This window comes from Bidens hawaiensis, unplaced genomic scaffold (genome assembly GCF_021521415.1).
Source record: "Bidens hawaiensis isolate Kalapana, Puna unplaced genomic scaffold, B.hawaiensis_p1.1 tig00002355_1, whole genome shotgun sequence".
Classification (NCBI taxonomy): Eukaryota; Viridiplantae; Streptophyta; class Magnoliopsida; order Asterales; family Asteraceae; genus Bidens; species Bidens hawaiensis.
In genome coordinates, this window is record NW_027491128.1 from 420,312 (window position 1) to 432,749 (window position 12,438).

Below are 12,438 nucleotides of genomic sequence, written 5' to 3' on the forward strand. Positions count from 1 at the left end.
ACATGAGTCAGTATGATGCCCATAGACGTCACAGACTTTGCACCACACTTGTCCCTTAAACATTTCACTTGAGTTACCCCTCTTATATCGTTCACTAGGCCTAGGGGTTCAACACCAGTTCTTCTGATGAGGAATGAGACCATTAAATTTGATTGCAAAAGGCAGAAATTGCTCAATTTTTGTTTCTTTTCTTGACACAGTACTCTTCACAAAATTGATTTTCCCAACTTGATTGGGTTATCCTGTTTGTCATTTCTTTGTCTTGACCATCTTCTAATATAGTCTTCCATGCTTTCCACTTCTACAACATCAAAAAGTTCCTGATTAGAGAAAACGGGGTAAACTAGAAGAAACAGATCATCATTTTTGATGGTTTCTTCATTCTTCTTGTTGTTCTTGACACTTTCTCTTATTGGTGACACTTTGCTTGTAGATCTTTCAATGTTTTCTTTCCTTTGGATCCACAACAAAGATCAAATGATCTATTATCTCTTCTCATTTGCTCATGTTGTTTCTTCATATTTGGAATAATCTTTGGTAACAAAGGGATCTTATCCTTTGACCTTTGTTTACTCCTTTTCATTTCTTTTAAACTCCCACAGCTTGAACATTTATCACATGAATCACTCAAATCATTTTTATTCAACACATCACTCTCTTGATCTTCCGATGAAACTTGTATGCCAACTGATTTTTCAACTGATCTTTCTTTTGTTTCAAAAACCTTCATCACAAACTCACCTTGTTCATCAAACTCAACCATTTTATAATTTTCAAAAAACTCCTTTTTGTATTCAAAAACATATCTGAAAAGCAATTCTCTTTTCCTTATCCACCGTTAATGAATAATTATCATTAAAGGGTGGAGGAACAATTTTGTACTTATCTTCCTCTTTAATTTTATTCAACTTTCCACAGATGTTACCAGTAGACACTAGATTCATTAGAAAATCAACCTCAACTTGAAGTTGAGTGTTCTTCATCTTCTCATCAAGATACATTTTCTTTAATCCTTCAATCTCAGTTGTATATCTTGACTGAATATTATAACTCTCCATAAAGTCTTGTTCCAAACTCTTGATTTGGTTTTCATATGTTAGGTCACTCATTTCATAGATTTATTATGCTCTGTTTCTTAAAACATTCAACTTGTAATTTACCAACTTCCTTTTTAAACCATCATTTATCTCAAGTAATTCAAAAGTTGTGGGATTTGAATGTACCTGAGATGAAGAGGATTCAACTTCATTTCCAATATTTGCCATGAATGCCACATTAGCCTTCTCAATGTCTTCAGCATAGGTACTCTTGTCAAACACACCATCTTGTGGTTGTTGAACCAAAGCAACATTTCCTTGATTCCTAGGCTGATTGGCATTGTTCCTGTTTGATTGGTAGGAGCTTGTAGAGGGATTTGTTGGTTTCTTTAAAATGGTTGTTGTTGTGGAACTCTTTGTTTATGATTCTATTGTTGAAAGTTGTTGTTCTTGTTGAACTGTCTTGGCTGGTTGCATTCTCTAGCAAAGTGACTTGGTAGTTGGCAATTATAGCAAAAATTGCCTTTGACTAGTCAAAGCCAATTCTTTCATTGGGTCCATAAACCAAAGATCTACCAGTTCTGTTGTATAACCGTTTGCTTCTACCAATTCTGTTGTATAACCGTTTGAATATGATTTCCTTTAAATCTCCACTCTTTATTATTACCTTTAAAGTTTCAGACACAAAGTCATAAAAGAGTTTTTTGGGTACGTCCACATCAGATGGTGGCCTATTTTGTTGTTGGTGTGCAGCTCTTGTAGTGGGGATTTGGACTCTTGAGGCCGAGGGACTAGAAGGAATTGCCTTTTTGGGTTTAGTGGCCCTCGATTCCCCAAATTTCTTCACAAACATAGAAATTACCATTTCCGCTGGCATAGCCATCAAATCAAGAAAGTTCTCACATCCTTCTCATGCCAGTCTTACAATCATACCCATCACTCTCTCATTTCCATGTTGACCCGCTGGAACAAATCTTACTCCACTTGGTCCAACTTCAAAGTTTCCATGATTTCTCTGTTCTGCCTCCAGTCTCTCACATTCTTCCTTTTCTTCATAAAATAATTGTTTCAGTTGAGCCTTTCCCAAGTTATCAAATACAGTCTCAGACATCTCTTTGCTCAACATCAACCCTTTTAGGGTTCTAATTTATTTTCATCATCCCATGGATCCTATATTCAACTGGTCCAGGCTTCACTTCCAGAACAACAGGGACTTTGGCAGCCTTTGAAGATTCAGCCTTTTCTTGATTAATTTTATTAAATTCATACTGATATTGGGCTAACCTTTCACTTATATTCACCCCTGAATAACATTCAACCTCCCTCTTGCCTCCAATAATCTTTCAAGTAATTTGAGTTGTTCATCCTCCCACTTCTTTTTCTTCTCAGCCTTTTCTTTTTCAACCAAAGTTACAACTCTTGGCCACTTAGCAGTTTTGTCAGTATCATCTTTCATTGATAACTTCCCGAAGTAGGATTCAACTTATGATTTTGAAAGACTGTCAACCCTCTCCATAGGCATGCCTCTATCAATCAAATACTTGCATTTTCCTCCAAATCTTTTCATTAGTTCAACAATCTTTTCTTTCTGATTTGCTTCCATTCTCAATCTCTCCTTTTCCTCTCTCTCAACTCTTTCCACATTTGCCTTATAACGTTCTTCCAGCTCAGCAAATTTCATTTACTCAAATCTTTGTCAGACAAACCATGCATTCTTACGTAGGTTATGTATTTGATAGAATCATGGTTCTTCTTTTCTATTCTTCTTTTGATTTCATCACCCTCTTTGTCAACAAAACTTTGCAACTCCTCATCTTTCATAGGAGCCAAAGTCTCAAATTTATATCCATGCTTAATCAAGCTCACAATCAAAGGATGGTTTCTCCTTGCATTGTCCAACATTTGTTGTATATTCTCCCTTTGTTCATCTGTCATATCAATGTGTGGGGAGTCAACAGTATCATTATTAGCTGCATCATCATCAGGATTATCATCATCAACATTTTCATCATCTTTAGTATCATCATCTTCATCAGTTGATTCATGCAAAGCCTCAATCCTTGGTTCATTCATATCAGGCTCAGTTCCGGGCATAACAACTTATAAAAGAATAGCCATCACAGGGCTTTCATGATCCTCTGGGCTTTCAACAATGTATTCAGGTTCATCAGACCTTTTTGCCTTTTTCTTTTTCAACTTCATCACCACTATAATCTTTACCATCATATCTGCATCCTTTTCTTGTGTATTTCCTTCCACATTTATTATCATGTTCTCCACCTTTATTTTTCTCATCTTCTACTATCTTTTCTACTTGTTCAGCCCATTTCTTAGAAAGTTTTCAAATAATTGGCTCAGCAGCATCATCTACTACCATCTGCTTATTTGAATCTTTCCTAGTGTGTTCAAAAGTGGTTGGAGTTTCAGCCTCCGGTTGGGCTTGTTTGAACTTATACATCACTAGAACCAAGGTGTTATCAATCTATTCAACTTGCTTCATTTTTAACAAAACCTCAATAACCTCTTGCTCGACTTTACCTTCCTTATTCAAAGTTTTTGCAATGTGAGCCTGTTCAAATAAGGTCTCTTGTTCAATAAATTCTTCACCTGTCATGGATTGAGCAATTCTCTCCCTTTCCAATGTTTCAAACACTGTATCAGCATGCCTTTTGGCAACTTGCTTAGCCAATTCATCCTTTTCAGACATATTATCATCATCAGATTTATCCTGTGTATCAACAGGTGAATCTTCTTTAGTATCAACAATAAACTTTCCTTTTGCTTTCCTCCTTCGTTCTTCCTTATATTCCATCACCATTTCTGGTTCACTGGGAAAGTTTTCAATCTCATCCATCAGGTTCCTCATCTCTTCATCATCCTCAGCAAACTTCTTGGAAGTCTCATCATTTTCAATTTCTTCAGTCAAGACTACTTCCTCAGTTTCCGCACCTTCATTCATAATTACATCCGTCAGAGTTTCAGTGTCAATAGCATCAGTTGCTATGGCCTCAGTTGTCAAAATTTCATCCGTCTGCACATTTTCCTCAACATTTTTCTCCTTCTCCACCTCCTTCTCCCTCTTCTCATTCACATTTTTCTTATTTGTAATTGTATCATTAGCATCATATTCTTGTTCACCAACATCAGATTTATCACCTTCATATCCATCATCATCAAATCCTCTTTCTTAATAAACATCTTTCTCATTACTCTCACCATAAACACTGCATAAAGTTTTCAAACCGTCATCAGCATCCATTTCCATATTCATAGTCTTATAAACAATAGCATCAGCAGTTGCAACAGGAATATTCTCCCCCTATTTTGGTACAGCTGCGGTCTTCTCAACCTCAGCCTCCAGGGCTTGAATTCTATTTAAAGCTTGTTCCAAGTCTTCATATCATTATTTTCTTGCACTAACTCAACTTCCTTCCTCTCAGATCAACATTTTCAACTATCATATACAGGTTTCTTTTAAAAAGATAAGCACCAGGGGAATGGGATTGGGTTGGTGGTTCAGAAAAAGTATCATGTATATTGGTTTGGGGTTGGGTTGGTTTAGTTGGTGGGCTTGGGCTTTCAATGATGTTTTTAGTTGTTGAGGGTAAAGGGTTTATGTTTTGTGGTGAAGGGAAGTGTGTGTGGATAATTTTAAATGTTTTTTGGTTGGGTTGGTATAAGGTTTGGGAATGGGTTGGGGATTGGAATGGTGTTTCTGGAAGGTTAATTAGGTAGCCTGGGATTTTTTATGGAATATATGGTTCGTGTATGTCTTGGTTTTGGTCTTGGATTAAGGTTTGGGTTTGGGTTTGGGTTAAGGGTTGGTTAATGGTTTGAGATGGGCTTTGGGTTAGTGTATGTGAGATTGGTGGGGATGGAATGTATGGGTCATTTTGTGGTGGTGGGGATGGTGTTTGGTGTTGTGATGGGGATTGGATGTGTTGTTGTGGTTGGCTATGTGGTGAGGTTGGTGGTGTAGGTAAGGGTTGGTTTTGTATCTCCCCCTATGCCTGTGCATCAATTCGCACATTATCTGCCACATTTCCTTCAACAATTCCAATATTTCCATCACCCTGATCATCATCATCATCTGCACCACCATCATTATTATCATCAAAATCATCATCCTCATCTTCACTCTCTTCCTCCTCAGAGGTCACAGGTGGTGACTCTGGAACTAGAATAATAACCAAATCATGGTTCATTAACCATGGAACAATATCAAACTCATGATTAGGATTGAAGTTGCTAGTCAGAGCCAACCTTGCAATCCTTTTTTATGTATTCGGATCCTGCAGTACATGTAGTACCAATGGTTTGAAGATCCTTTGACTCCCGGGTAAAAATAATTTGGGGAAATCTAGGGTAGACAAAGAATTTCTCCCTGTTGGGCTTCCTCAAATTAGACACAAGTACTTCAAATATCATCTTTGAATAATTGAATGGCTGTCTAAACATGACAGCCACTGTTGCATTTGCCAAGTCTTTGCTCATTAAAGTCCAGGAGCCATTTCTTGCTGCATATCCTTGAATAATGTGATGAATCAAAAACCTGTAAATGTTAGGGAGCATGCCCTTCTTAAACTGGCCTTCAAAAACATCTCCCTGATAGCCCATTATATCTGTAAAAATTGTCAGCAAACGGTTTGTGGAAAAATGTATGTGGTTTTTAGCAGCATCATTGAGTTGTAGGCTCTCTCTGATGAGTTGTTCAGTAATAACAATTTCTTGGCGAGCAACTGTAGCCTCCAAATGCCTACCACCGGCATCATCAAAAATTTGAACTGAGTGCGAGAAATCCAAATGATGATTTCTATATATTAAAGGGCATTCAGTCAACGAAAACCGTAGATTGGATAACTGTAGCCATGTAATCATCCGAGCCACGTCCTGGTTATCAGGAGTCACTTGCAACAAAGCGCACATGTTGTGCATTTTCTCGAATGGGTATGTCGGTTCGTCCATCATATATGTATACACACAAAGTAAAACAACTTCAAAGTAAAAATTAGTCATGAAATTCATAACTTTGAAACATTTTGGGTTAGAATTTGAGAAGTAAAGAGAAATTTTCTTTAAGAACATGTGTTTCGACAAATTTATAACCTACATAAGAAATCAGAAATGTCAGTTTAATCAGAAATTAACATGTAAATGCACACAATCATCATCTAAAAACATTCAATTGAAGCTTACCGAGTCGGATTGGGTGGGCTGACAAATTAGGGTATGGAAAAATTATAAAGCGGTTGATATTCTGGCACGAGAGCAAGAGAAAACTGTAATAGTGTTTGGAGAGAGAAGTGAAGCATGAAATTTCACTAAGTCCCTCTTATATAACTTTTGAAAGTGGGTTTTAAATGCAATTTGTCTTTTTGTGGGAAAAAGTTGTCAAGTAATTAAAATATCTCATTTAAAAAATCTTCTCATTTAAAACCTTGCTCGATAAAAAACATTTAGCAAAAACCTTGCTCGGAAAGGTTAATTTCACGAAGGTTGCTAGGTATGAAGTATTTTATAAACCTTGCTCGTTTCAAAATTTGTTCAGATATTATAAAGTTTAAAAATTAATCTAAGAGAATAAAATGAAGGAAGCTTACTCGAAATACAAGATTGCTTGAGAAATAAATCACAAGACAAATAATCAAGTATAAATCATCAAATAGGCAACCTTTCTAGGAATCAATGAAGAAACCCATAATAATAACTTTGAAATATTACTAACAGTCAACCTTGCTCAAATATCTGAACATCACAATCCTTACCCGAAATCTTATAAAAGTTAAACAAATATTCATTCAAGTTCATTTTCATTTAAAAGTGTGCCCGGAAATACTTCAAGAGTGCAAGGTGTGCTAGATAAACCTAAAAACACAAAGTGTATTCGAAAATATATGAATAAATAATTTAGACACACATAATCATCAAGCTTGCCCGGATATCTCAAACAGTTAAACAAAACAACTAAGTTTACTAGAATTACCTAAGAATATCAAATCTTTATAGGAGTCACATATTCAGACATAATCAAATGTCAAGCTTGCTCTAATAAGTCAAATATCCTATAAAACAACTAAGTTTGCTAGAATAAATTAAACTTGTTAAAGCTTGCTCGAAATATCATAACCAATCATAAAGCTTGCTGGGATGACCTAAAAATTCTATAAAACAACTAAGTTTTCTAGAAAGTTCAGAAATCATCAAAGCTTGCTCAAATCATTATAATCAAACATATTCAAATTTCAAGCTTGCTCGAAAGAGTTATACTTCAAGTAAAATAGTCAAGTCTACTCAAAAGTCTGTAAAACATCAAAGCATGCTCGAAATGGATGAACTTAGACAAAATTATATAAGTTTACTCGATAAGGTTGAAAATCATCAAACCTTACTTGAAAGTAAACACTCAGACCTTTCTAAGGTAAAATGCAACTCTTTTTTACTTAAACCAAGTTTCATACAATTTATTATTCAAAATCAATGTTTAAGAGCAAATGGTGCATTAAGAGATCAAATTTAAGTTATTTTCCTTCATTTTTCTTTTGAAAAGATCTCAACATGGGATCATTTTGGTTAAGTTGCCTCTCATTACTTCATTATCAGCATCATTATGACATATCAAACATGTTACCAGCAGGTCTAGTCTTAGCATGATTTTCATTGCTTATTGGTGATATATGTTAAGTTTCATTTAAGTAGCATAATACAGAATTGAACAACACTGTGCTATGATGCCTCATATCTCTTCTCAAATCTTATTTGGGTTTCCCCATATCACCCCAATTTGACTTCATCCCCATAACATTTGGTCAAAATTCATTTATGACTGAACAGTTTAAATGATTTAGATATTTCTTTTCAAAATTTCAAACATATGTGAGGTTGAATGTTGGACTTACAGGCCATGCAAGTCGGACTTACAGGCCTTTCATTGGAAATGTTTAAAGAACTTATATGATTGCCTCCACCCCTGTAGTTCTAGAATTAACCCTCATGTTTGCATTTTCATAAAAGATTTGTGAACATTTCAACTTTTGGTTGAATAAAAATAAACAGTTCACATTTGTTCTTTGTCATATATCGAAATAAATCATTTTAAAGACCAAATACCAACGAGCTTGTGTATGAGTGGGTAATCACTTTTCGGTCTATCATTTGGAGGGATGTGTATTGAGACATGCAAAGACAACAATGTATTTCCACATTAAGATTAGCATTTATCATTATGTTTATATCACCTCAGGTTTACACATCATGGAAAGCAACCATACTTGAGAATGATTGTACTAACTGTCTTTTTAGCCTATTAAATCCATAAGATCAACATAAATAACCAATGTACTATCATTTCCCATAAGGTTGAATCTATTTTCATTTATAACCTTTTAAGCTTCTACAAAGCTTGAACCGAATAATCTTATCATGTCTCAACACCATTAAATTAGCTCTGTTTTGTCAAAAATGTTTTGAGAAAAATCTTCTTAATAATGTTCATTTGAGCAGCCAATTTTGTCACAAAACACATTTTGATAGAAACATATTGAAGCATATTCAAAACAAATATTCAAATCTCAATATGAATGACATCATCAAAACTAGCAGACTTCACAAGATGCATAGTCTAACATATCCTAATAACATCATCATATCAGATAATTCACATAATTAAGATATCAGATAAGCACATACATATAGATGATATCAAATACCTATCCTGACATCACTCATTCACTGATAATTATCTTAAGTATCAAAGACACCTAATATACACAAATAGTCATTCAAATCACATATCAGCAAACATTAATCACAGTTTCACACATCAAGTAAACAAACATTCACCAAGACTTCAAAAAGATAGTAAATTTGCACATGAAGCACACATCAACAATCAAACCTCATTAGAGTTGATCATTCCTAGGGATTTCAGAAGAAAGTGGAATATGGTTTTATCAAGTGGCTTTGTAAATAGGTCAACCAAATTATCACTTGTTTCGACTCTTTTCATTTCAATCAGACCTTTTTCACTACAATCCCTAATGAAATGATGTCTGATTTCAATGTGCTTAGTCTTGGAATGACGAACTTGATTCTTAACAATAGACATTGCAGTAGTATTATCAATGAAAATAGGGGTGTTCAGGAAATTCAAACCATAATCTAGCAATTGATTCTGAATCCAGAGAACCTGTGCACAGCAAGCAGATGCAACAATATACTTAGCTTCAGTAGTTGAGATGGACACTGTGGTTTGCTTCTTTCACTGCTATGACACCAGCATGTCTCCCAAAAATTGACAACCTCCAGAAGTGGACTTTCTACTCATATTACAGCCATCATAATCACTGTCAGTATAAGAAAGTAGATCAAAGGCATGGTTCTTTGGGTACCATATCCCCAAATCAGGTTTTCCTTTCAAATATCTAAAGATCCTCTTGACAACAGTCATGTGAGAAACCTTTGGACTTGATTGGAATCTTGCACAAACACATACATCAAACATGATGTCTGGTGTTGAAGAAGTCAGATATATCGAAGATCCAATCCTTGCTCTGTATTCGTGTTCATCTACAGGCTCCCCCTTTTCATATGCAATCATATTTTCACTTGTTTCCATTGGATTTGAAGCAGTTTTGAGGTCTTGATAACTGAACTTATTCAATATGTCCTGCTCAAACTTAGACTGGCATAGGAAAATACCATCAGCCTTTTGTTGAACTTGTAGTTCAAGAAAGAAGTTCATTTCTCCCATAGAGCTCATGTTGTACTTGGACCTCATCACTTCTTCAAACTCTAGACACATTTGTTCATTAGTTGAACCAAAAATAATATCAACATAGACTTGTAAAAGCAACAAATATTTTCCTCTTTTCTTATAGAAGATTGTCTTGTCAATAGCTCCCCTTTGGAAACCATTTGCAAGCATATGATTTGATAACTCATCATACCAAGCTCTTGGAGCTTGATGTAGTCCATACAAAGCTTTATTTAACTTATACACTCTGTTAGGATAATCAGGGTCCTCAAATCCTAGTGGTTGAGTCACATACACCTCCTCTTCTATTTTTCCATTCAAAAATGCATATTTGACATCCAATTGGAATACTCTTATGTTTTTTGAGGCAGCATAAGCTTGGAATATTATTATAGCTTCCAATCTTGAAATTGGAGCAAAGACTTCCTCAATCCCTTCTTCTTGTAAGCATCCCAATGAAACAAGCCTTGCTTTGTTCTTAATCACAATCCCCCTTTCATCTCTTTTGTTCCTGAAAATCCATTTGGTTCCAATGGCATATCTGTTTCTTGGCTTATCTACAAGGTCCCACACTTACAGATCTCTGAATTGAGCTAACTCCTCTTACATAGCTTCTACCCAACAATTGTCTTTCAATGACTGAAAAATGTTATTGGGTTCTATTTGGGATAGAAAGCAGGAGTACAAACAAATGTTTGCAAATTTAGAAGCACTTCTTGTTACTCTTTCATTGATGTTCCCAGGTGGATGATTTCTTTCAACATATGAGGATTGTACAATCACATCAATAGATATATTTGATTCAAGATTTATGTCATTGAGATCAGGTTCATCAATGACCAAATCAGTTGTTACATCATGAAATTCAGGTGCCTCATAATTATTCTGTTGTGAAGTAGAAGCATCATTGTTTCCAATATTTAAGCTTTGAAAAAAATGTTCAAATCTTTCTTCTCTTTTAGCTTGTCTCTGAATTTAATGTTGGTTGCTAGGCTCTTCCTCATTCAAGACATGAACATCTCGATCCTCTTGATTATCTTGATTATCATGTTCTTCATCTTGTCCTTGATTGTGACCTTGGTCTTGATCTTGAACTTGATCTTAAACTTGTTCATTTTCAGCAGTTGAGGAATCCTTTATGAATATGTATTCAGGTCTCTTACGAGAAACCTTGGACCACAACCTGTGCAAATCAATCTTCTTTTGATTATTATCTTCATGTACACTTGTTTTGTAGAAACTTTTATCAAAGTCCTCAGGATAAATCTTGAAGGACTTGATCAACTTCCCAAGATCAAAGAGCCATGCTTCTCTGTCAACAGTATTGAACTGATTCTCACTGAAATTAATATCAGATGATTCAATTACACTCAAATGGTCTTTCACATAGACTCTGTAGGCTTTTGAGTGTGTTGAATATCCAACAAAGAAGCAATCCAAGGATTTTGATTAAAACTTGTTAAGATAATCCTTGGTGTTCAATAGTGAACATTTGCTACTAAAAGGCATGAGAAACTTGATGTAGGGCTTTCTTTTAAACAAAATCTCATAAGGAGTCTTGTCTTGACTTTTGTTGAGAAGTACCCTGTTCTGAACATAACAGGAGGTATTGATTGTTTCTGCCTAAAAGGTAACATGTAAGAAAGCATCTGCTATCATGGTCCTTGCAGCTTCAATGAGTTTTCTATTTCTTCTCTCTGCAACACCATTTTGTTCAGGAGTTCTAGGAGCACTGAATTGTTGAATAATTCCTTTTGCATTCCAAAACTCATCCATCATCCCATTCTTGAACTCAGTCCCAAAGTTACACAACTTTTCATTAGTTCAGCAGCTTCATCTTTTGTACTTAGGAAGTAAACCCAAGTAAATCTTGAAAAATCATCAACGATCACCAAACAATATCTCTTTTTGCCAATACTTGGTACACTCAAAGGACCAAAAAGATCCATATGAAGCATTTCAAGCACTTTATCAATTTTATGAGCTTTGTTTTGTGAGATGACTTGTGCTTCTTAACCTTTTGACAATAAATGCATTTTCCATCAAGTTTGAACTCTCTTGTGGGTAAACCAATTACATGCTCTCCCTTCACAAGTCTGTTCATGTTCTTTAGATTGACATGACAAAGCTTTCTATGCCACAATCTAGTTTCATTTTCAGTGACCTTGGATACAAAACAAGTATCACCCCTTGAAATGGCATCTTTCATATTCAGTTCATACAAGTTCCTATTTCTTGGAGCCATCATCATAATCATATCTGGAGGAATCACAAAGTCAGGTTTGAGAATAAAGCAATGAGTGTCATCAGACCCAACCCTATAACCTTTATCACACATTTGAGAGATGCTCAAAATGTTATATTGTAATCCTTCCACATAAAAAACATTACCAAAAGTGACTTTTCCATTAGTCAAAATTCCTTTTTCCTACAATCTTCCCTCCATTCTCATCACTCCAAAATGCAACTAGGCCTTCAAACTTTTCTTCATAGTTTACTAGTGACCTCTTGCCACATGTCATGTGCCTGGAACATCCACTATCCATATACCATACTTCATTGACTGGTGTGGACTGTCCCTACCATATCAAAGAAAGTGATCAGTTGGGTAATGAAATGCAAGCTGAATCAACTTGCAAATCATCAGTG